Source organism: Palaemon carinicauda, chromosome 15 (genome assembly GCF_036898095.1).
Source record: "Palaemon carinicauda isolate YSFRI2023 chromosome 15, ASM3689809v2, whole genome shotgun sequence".
Taxonomy (NCBI): Eukaryota; Metazoa; Arthropoda; class Malacostraca; order Decapoda; family Palaemonidae; genus Palaemon; species Palaemon carinicauda.
This window is the reverse complement of record NC_090739.1, coordinates 15,162,422-15,172,421: the sequence shown is the minus strand read 5'-3', so window position 1 is coordinate 15,172,421 and position 10,000 is coordinate 15,162,422. Positions and strand designations below refer to the sequence as shown.

At 35.1% G+C, this 10,000-nt stretch overlaps 1 protein-coding gene and 1 pseudogene across 1 annotated transcript in view; both read right to left on the bottom strand.

Annotated features, from left to right (window-relative positions):
- LOC137654235 (zwei Ig domain protein zig-8-like) overlaps positions 1-10,000 on the bottom strand; it is a 483,606-nt gene that overhangs the window by 122,053 nt on the left and 351,553 nt on the right. The window lies entirely within an intron of this gene.
- Positions 3,266-10,000, bottom strand: part of LOC137654424 (uncharacterized) — a 6,817-nt pseudogene continuing 82 nt past the window's right edge.

The following is a 10,000-nucleotide window of genomic DNA, read 5'->3' as shown; positions in this document are numbered from 1 at the left end:
TTTTGGAAGTGATTGGGCAAAAAGTCAAGGTTACAAAAAATCAAAAGCATCTTTCTGCTAAATAGTGGTCAATTTTTATCCGATTTACATGAAACCAATGCCAAAATGAGCACAATTCAATTGCCTATATTGTGATATACAACACAATCATGGTCACGGAAAGCTATAAAACGTCTTTTTCCTATATCATTTTTATCCCATTTGCATGAAATTAGTCCTAAAATGTCCATCATTAAATTGTCTATCTTGTGATATACAACATGACATAGGCGAAGGTATGAGTGCCCGTTCTTGAATCTATCTTTGAGTAATCTATTTAGTGGCTGCTTTTTGTCCGGGTTTCATTCAAGACGTTAATTTCCTCTCAGAAATGTTAGATCGTTATAGAACTGTTTCTCGGCATTCCTTTATCTTCCTTCACAGTGACAAACGAAGGCACCATCCCTTTGCGGTTAGTACTACTTCCTATCTTCATTGGTGTCTCATCTCTCCTGTTTCTCTCCCTTTGTCCTCCTGTGAGGTCAATTTATTGGATTCCAGGTCAATTAAGACAATAAAAGGTTATTTTATGGCTTGTGGTGGCCGATGCAGTAACGTCCCTGACTGGTGAACGCCACACTGGGGTTCGAGTACCTCTCAAACTCGTTAGTTCCTTTGACCGCTACAACCTCACCATCCTTGAGAGCTAATGATGGGCAGTTTGGGGGAGCCTATAGATCTATATGCTGATTCATCAGCAGCCATTGCCTGGCCCTCCTTGATCCTAGCTTGGGTGGAAAGGGGGCTTGGGCGCTGATCATATGTATATATGGTCAGTCTCTAGGGTATTGTCCTGCATGATAGGGCACTGTCCCTTGCCTCTGCCATTCATGAGCGGCCTTTAAACCTTTAAACTGGGAACAAGACATTAACGCAATTCGGAATCAGCCCATATTTCAATTACTGTATTATTTCTAAAAGGACTTGTGGTGACATTTAAATTTTCATTTCACTGACAGCGCGAATTTACGCGCAAAATTCTGCATCAGTTGCCTTAAGTAACGGTTCGCAAAATTAATGAAATAAATTTGATGGTCAATATTTCAAAGGAAGTACAATTGATCGCCAATATTGCAAAGGATGATCTCAATGCACGATTTGCACGATCAAATTCTTATGCAATGCTAAATGCTATTGGTCAAAGATGTAATTTGACCACAACATCTGTGTTGAGGTATTCGTCAACCCGGACATATTATATGATGCGTAAGCATTTTATTTACACAGCCGGACAGCAATATACGAAATTAAAAATTCAATATAATATTGATTTATCAGTCTTGAAAACTTCGTACTTTAAATGTCCACAAAACTCTGTATGACGTTTTTGTAGTTCCTTTTATATTATTATTATTATTATTATTATTATTATTATTATTATTATTATTATTATTATTATTATTATTATTATTATTATTATTATTCCAAAAGTTTCATTAACTTTGCATTGATCGTAGTATTCATTTGCACAAGTGCTTTCAGTTTAACTTACTCTAATATAGCTAATCTTAAAATTTTCCCAATAACAAAACATATCACATGTTCTAAACACTATTACACATATCTCGTTGAATAATTATTTGCAATTAAATTTACAACTCAATCATTAAGTCGATACTTTTACGAGGTCTCAGACTATTTCATTTAAATCATAGATCCTCGCCCTAGTTCGTCGTCTCCACCTTTCCACTCCCCTTCACTTGGTCTTTCCATCTCGTTGTCTTGGAACACTAACAGGGAAGGCGATGCCATGTAAGACCATAAAACAAAATTTATGGCCAACCGGGGACTTCGCAGACCGAGTCCTATGTCGGGATTTGATTGACTCCAGAGAGAGTCTTGTGACAAAAACAGTTAACTCTATAAGGCATCATGCTAAGGAGATTTAAAAGCCTTTCACATTCTTTTACATTAAATACCATAGCATATTGATAATAAGGAAACTCTAATCTCCTTTCTCACCATTATCCTTACATTAAGGCGTCGGTTTCCTGATGCGCCCTCTAAAATGCCTTCAATCAAAGGCATCCTCTTCCACCAAACCTGTTCTCTTCATATCATCCTTCACGTTATCTTGCTACCTAATCTCTGCCTCCCTCTCGATCTTCTTCTAAGAGTCATCTTGTTGTTTGCCATCAGATTACAAAATGATTAGATATTGATTTCATATCACCACGAGAAGACTGGAATTTTGGTGAAAGTTGATCAACACTCCGGAAGGTTCAAAAGTTTCTTCGAGAACTCTACCGCTTGAAAGATTCAGTTAATTTAAATTAAAAGATTATAAAACAGAGATGAGAATGCTAAGGTGGATTATGGGAATACATGCTTGATAAATTTGGAAATGGTGAAATTAAAAGAATGGCATCCATCTTCAACACATGCACACACCATCTCAGTCATGGCACTTATCACCTTTGCAATCTTTACTACGCCTGCCATTCTTTTAATTTCACCATTTTCAAATCTATCAAACATGTATTCCCATAATCCACCTTAGCATTCTCATCTCTGTTTTATAATCTTTTGATTAAATTAACTGAATCTTTTCAAGCGATAGAGTTCTCGTGGAATTTTTTGAACCTCCCGGAGTGTTGATCAACTTTCACCAAAATTCCAGTCTTCTCGTGGTGATATGAAATCAGTATCTAATAATGTTGTAATATGAAGACAAGCAACAAGATGGCTATACGAACAAAGAAATTTTGTGCAGAAAACAAATCAATTGAACAATGTAATTTGAGAATTACAGAGATGGTATTTTCTTCAACTCTAATGAAAGTAGTTAGTTACATTACACTATGCGTAATATTTTGTAAATAAAATATCCCTTTCGTGTGATAACTTTAATTGCACGGGATACTTCAAATTAGGCCAAGATTCAACTTTAACATCAATGCATCAATTCTCGTAATAAAGTACTATGCTACAAACGATACAACTGTAAGAAACAGTTTGAATATTGCAGACATCCTTCAACACGCAGTAGAGGCTGTTCAAAGCAGCCTACGTCTTCGTTCTGCAACAACAAACTGCAGTTTTACTCGTATATCATTAACACAGATAACTGTAAAGAACATCTGCAGCATGTACAGTTGGACACAGGAGTTACTGGTACACCTCGCTCTGAGGAAGTGCACCCTGCCACATTCTAACTGTTCGATAGGAACCTGTGTGTAGTTCCCACCCACCACATCAGCCATCTCTGTCAACAGTAGAAGTCTGGTTACTCGTCGCGAAGTAATGGTGTGGCAGGGTACACTCCATCGGAGTAAGGTGGACCAGGGACTCCTGTGTCCAACTGTAACATGACAAATAAATGCAATATGAACTTTTCTCCAGAGATGGAAGCTGAATTAGCCGTGAACATGAAAAAATACATTGCACCTTATTATCATAATTTGGCGAAAGGGGAAATGTGGTCACTTGGCACATGAATATGGGATTGAAAACAACACTGATATATCTGATAATTGACGGTTTGTTAGTAAGATTACTTGGCCCTTTATGGTAAACCCATAGCCCCCAATATTGGAGGGAGACTGTGGGCGTGCCTGTGGGCGTGGAGATGACAGCCGCGCTGAGCTGAAAGTCAACGGAACAGATATTCACGTGGAAAAAAATGTGGACACAAAACTAGTGACTGGTGTTACATTTTGACTGTTCAGAACATGTAACAACAATAGAAATGACAATTAATTTTTTATTTCCTTTAGGCCAAAAATATAATCTGCAATAATGACACCAGATGTACTTGATACAAGAACAGCTAGATTTTATCAATATTTGATCTTGTTGAAGGTTAAGTGGTTGAAGAGCGCAAAAGGCTCTTCTTGAACTTCTGTCTACCGTCAGAGTTTCAACACGGAATCATCTCCAAAAATGTGGAGAGAGAGAGAGAGAGAGAGAGAGAGAGAGAGAGAGAGAGAGAGAGAGAGAGAGAGAGAGAGAGAGAGAGAGAGAGAGAGAATATCTGGATGGGATGTGAAAATAAAAAACCTACACCAGAACCTTGGAATTCATGTTCAGAAGAATGTGTCCTGATCAACAGCATTTAATCGAAAGAGGCCACAGAATCCTAATACCGAAAGCAATGGACGAGAAAGAGAAGCAAGGAATAAAATAGACAAGAGAAAATTAACAAAATCTTAACAAAACAATGTTGAAATGAAGATCAGTGATAAAGATGAAAAATGCACGCAAAAAAACAACATTTTAATACAGCTATATCAAGCCTATCCACCACAATGTTTTGGATAAAAATACATAAGAAGAGCAAACTGACAGAAATGGTGCTTGAGTGGGCCATGCCCTTAAGCAGGAACTCGACTTAAGGCAGTGAAAGATCATGGTACACAAGGCATGGCAATATCCACGATTAAAGAACATTGGCTTAATTCGGATTTTCCATCTCCTTGAAGAACAGTTTACTATGGCCAATGCGTCTTATTTTACCTATATACTATATGGACTAGCAGCCACTGAATAGTTACAGTGAGATACTATATGGACTAGCAGCCACTGAATAGTTACAGTGAGAGTGTAAGGTGTGGTACACTTTGCGTTTTAAAAGTTTAAAGACAGCTCATAAATGGCACAGGCAAGGGACAGTGACATTGCCCTATTAAGCAGAACAATGTCACAGAGATTGACTATATATACATATAATCAGCGCCAAAGCTAGGACCAAAGGGAGCCAGGCAATGGCTAATGATGACTCAGCAGGTAGATCTAGAGGCTCCCCCAAACCCCACTTCCTTAGCTCACAAAGATGGTGAGGTTGCAGTGACCAAACGAAGTAACCCTAGTCTAGCCATCACCAGTCAGGGACGTTACCACAGACGCCCCCACAAGCAGGTGTTTGAGGAAAGAGAAGGATGTGTAAGGAATATATATATTCCTTAGACTAATTTTACTCTTCGAGGGGTACATTGGATCTGAGGGAAGATGCAGTACTTCGCAAAACATGATGTAATTTGCATTGAGATTCAATTATATCACAATATCAATTTAATTGTTTCTCTTTTTGGTCCTCAATTTTAGGGATACAGAGGAATCTATAAACTTGCCCAAGGTGCACAAAAGAATAAAAAGGTTGGGAACCCCTGTCTTACACAGCCTGATAAAATATATCAAACTATTTGGTGTAAGTGTAAGCAAAGAAAAAAAATATTACCTATAAGATTCCAACATGGAACTGTCCGACCAATTCTTATTACACTTAAAATTTTACCGTAAAAAAAAAAACGACAAAAATCCTGGAATAAATGTTGCCAGGGATTTACCATTTTAAAAACGGATATATTGACGTATAGGAGTGATATTATGGCCACCAACCCGTAAAAGATGATAAAAAAGTAAGGTAAAAATTACGATCGCCTGTATTTTACTGCAATACGGATAAGAACAGTATATTTTTTACGGAAAATTTCCGATTAAAGCTACGATTTTTTTTTTTTTACCAGTGTACCCAAAGAAGTTTCTAGCATTAAAATACCTAACAATTCCTTGAAGGAATCTATAACTCTCCAACAATAATACCTTAACCAACAAGATACGTACTATTTCTATCAGACATCAATCTTTGATCGCTATAACCACCGCGTCAGTATCGGCCTTAATATAAAAGTGAAAATGCGAGAGAAACTACGTCCACTAATTCATTTTTAAAATTTGCTAATATTCGCTTCGCTGAAATAAAAGAATAAAAGGTCATAACGGGTATTTTGAACTTTTCCGTTGATCTTTTTCATGGAATCAGAAATGGCAAGGGAAAAAAATGGTGTGCGCATGCGTGCAAATGTTCGTTTTTCCCTTCCTGTAAAACGAAAATTTTTACGACTATAAAATTGTCAGGAATAAAAATGCTTGACAGGACTAAATGGATATTTTTTTGAGAAGATTGAGAATAATATTACGGCTTAGATATTAGATATATAAAACTATTCCGAGGTCATTTGAATTATCAACTCAAATATAGCTTCGTTAATATTCTATTCTACTGAGTAGATTACGTATATATAAGCCATGTCATACAATGCAATCAAATCTTCACATTAAAGGGGAGAGAGAGAGAGAGAGAGAGAGAGAGAGAGAGAGAGAGAGAGAGAGAGAGAGAGAGAGAGAGAGAGAGAGAGAGAGAGAGAAATTATCTATTACTTAAAAATATTTTTTATGATTATTTGGATGATTGCTAAGCAATATTTCAAAATCAAACCTCACTTTTGCAATTCAAAATATAGTAAAACTTCCTAGCAAAATAGATCATAATTGCAAGAGTATTAAAATGATCTACATGAAAAGAAATACAATCAAGTACTGTATCTAAAAAAAATACAAAATAAAGATTACAAAATGGAAATAGCTTACCCAATCTATAAAAAGAGGAAATTAAAAACTATGAAGCAACAGCACAGTTAAAGTTTACATTATTATTGATGCCTAAAGAAAATAACAAACAACTCTTATGATATTCAATTTCCGCTAACTGTAAAATAACTTATTGGAAACGTTCCTGTCTAGCGATCTGCATGACAGGGGTTCGAGTCTCGCCCAAGCTCGATCGTTTCTATAGTCCATTTCTTTTAGCGATGCATATTTGCACCGACTCACAGCGGTGCCCTTTTAGCTCGGAAAAGTTTCCGGATCGCTGATTGGTTGGACAAGATAATTCTAACCAATCAGCGATCAGGAAACTTTTCCGAGCTAAAAGGGCACCGCCGCGAGTCGGTGCAAATATGCATCGCTAAAAGGATTGGACTATAGTAGCTTCAGCAACCTCAATCATTTAGAGATAAGAATGGGGGATTTGTGAAGCCTATAAGTCTAGCTGATGAGTTATTATCTGCATTGCCTGGCCCTCCCATGTCCTAGCTTAGGTAATGAGGGGGTTTTTCCGCTGATCATACGTATACATGGTTAGTCTCTAGGGCCATTGTCTTGCTAGGGCATTGTCACTATCCCTTGTCACTGCCATTCATGAGCAACGTTTAAACCTTTATAGTTTGCAGATTGGAGTAACTGCAATCTACAAGCATAGTCTCTTTTTCTTGAATTCACTGCCGTATTAATATGAAAATAACGATTCCATATAAATTCAAATATATGGAAATTACTATTTCAAAGTAATAACAAACCTATTATTGAAACATGTAATTTAGTTACATCAGAAATTCGCATGGTAATCAGTGCATTTCGTTAAGCTCCGATAAATTATCGTTTTCCCCTTGATAGATAAAACAACATTTCCCGCAAGATAATACAACTGTTCCCCCGATACATAAAACATTTCCCTCGATAGATATTGCCACATTTCCCTAGATAGATAATACATTTCCCTCAATCGATAAAACCACATTTCTCTCTATAGATAAAAACACATTTCCCTCAATAGATAATGCAATATTTCCATTGATAGATAAACCAACATTTCCCTCGATAGGTAAAACAACATTTCCCTCGATAGATAAAGCGACATTACCCTCATTAAGTAAGGAAAAATTTCAAACGATAGATAAAGCAACTTTTCCCTCGATATATAAAACAACATTTCCCTCGATAGCTGAAGCAACATTTCCCTCGATAGATAAAACAACATTTCCCTCGATAGATAAAGCAACATTTCCCTCGATAGATAAAGCAACATTTCCCTTGATATATAAAGCAACATTTAACTCGATAGATAAAGCAACATTTCCCTCGATAGATAGAGCGACATTTCCCTCAATAGATAAAGCAACTTTTCCCTCGTTATATAAAGCAACATTTAACTCGATAGATAAAGCAACATTTAACTCGATATATAAAGCAACATTTAACTCGATATATAAAGCAACTTTTCCCTCGATATATAAAACAACATTTAACTCGATATATAAAGCAACATTTCTCTCGATATATAAAGCAACATTTAACTCGATAGATAAAGCAACTTTTCCCTCGATATATAAAACAACATTTAACTCGATATATAAAGCAACTTTTCCCTCGATATATAAAACAACATTTAACTCGATACATAAAGCAACATTTCCCTCGATAGATAAAGCAACATTTCCCTCGATATATAAAGCAACATTTAACTCGATAGATAAAGCAACATTTCCCTCGATAGATAGAGCAACATTTCCCTCGATAGATAGAACAACTTTTCCCTCGATATATAAAGCAACATTTAACTCGATATATAAAGCAACATTTAACTCGATATATAAAGCAACTTTTCCCTCGATATATAAAACAACTTTTCCCTCGATATATAAAGCAACATTTTCCTCGATATATAAAGCAACATTTAACTCGATATATAAAGCAACTTTTCCCTCAATATATAAAACAACATTTAACTCGATATATAAAGCAACTTTTCCCTCGATATATAAAACAACATTTAACTCGATATATAAAGCAACATTTCCTCTCAAAATATAAAGCAACATTTCCCTCGATAGATAAAGCAACATTCAACTCGATATATAAAGCAATATTTCCCTCGAAGCAACATTTAACTCGATATATAAAGCAACATTTCCCTCGATAGATAAAGCAACATTTAACTCAATATATAAAGCAACATTTCCCTCGGTATATAAAGCAACATTTCCCTCGATAGATAAAGCAACATTTCCCTCGATAGATAAAGCAACATTTAACTCGATATATAAAGTAACATTTCCCTCGATATATAAAGCAACATTTCCCTCGATATATAAAAAAACATTTAACTCGATATATAAAGCAACTTTTACCTTGATATATAAAACAACATTTAACTCCATATATAAAGAAAAATTTTCCTCGATATATAAAGCAACATTTCCCTCGATAGATAAAGGAACATCTAACTCGATAGATAAAGCAACATTTAACTCAACATATAAAGCAACTTTTCCCTCGATATATAAAACAACATTTAACTCGATATATAAAGCAACTTTTCCCTCGATAGACAAAGCAACATTTAACTCGATAGATAAAGCAACATTTAACTCGATATATAAAGCAACATTTCCCTCGATATATAAAGCAACATTTAACTTGATATATAAAGCAACATTTCCCTCGATAGATAAAGCAACATTTAACTCAATATATAAAGCAACATTTCCCTCGGTATATAAAGCAACATTTCCCTCGATAGATAAAGCAACATTTCCCTCGATAGATAAAGCAACATTTAACTCGATATATAAAGTAACATTTCCCTCGATATATAAAGCAACATTTCCCTCGATATATAAAAAAACATTTAACTCGATATATAAAGCAACTTTTACCTTGATATATAAAACAACATTTAACTCCATATATAAAGAAAAATTTTCCTCGATATATAAAGCAACATTTCCCTCGATAGATAAAGGAACATCTAACTCGATAGATAAAGCAACATTTAACTCAACATATAAAGCAACTTTTCCCTCGATATATAAAACAACATTTAACTCGATATATAAAACAACATTTAACTCAATATATAAAACATTTCCCTCGATATATAAAGCAACATTTCACTCGATATATAAAGCAACATTTAACTCGATAGATAAAGCAACATTTCCCTCGATATATAAAACATTTAACTCAATAGATAAAGCAACATTTCCCTCGATAGATAAAGCAACATTTCCCTCGATAGATAAAGCAACATTTCCCTCGATAGATAAAGCAACATTTCCCTCGATAGATAAAGCAACATTTCCCTCGATAGATAAAGCAACATTTCCCTCGGTATATAAAGCAACATTTCCCTCGATAGATAAAGCAACATTTAACTCAATAGATAAAGCAACATTTCCCTCGATATATAAAACAACATTTCCCTCGATATACAAAGCAACATTTAACTCGATATATAAAACAACATTTAACTCGATATATAAAGCAACTTTTCCCTTGATATATAAAACAACATTTCCCTCGATAGATAAAGCAACATTTCCCTCGATATATAAAGCAATAT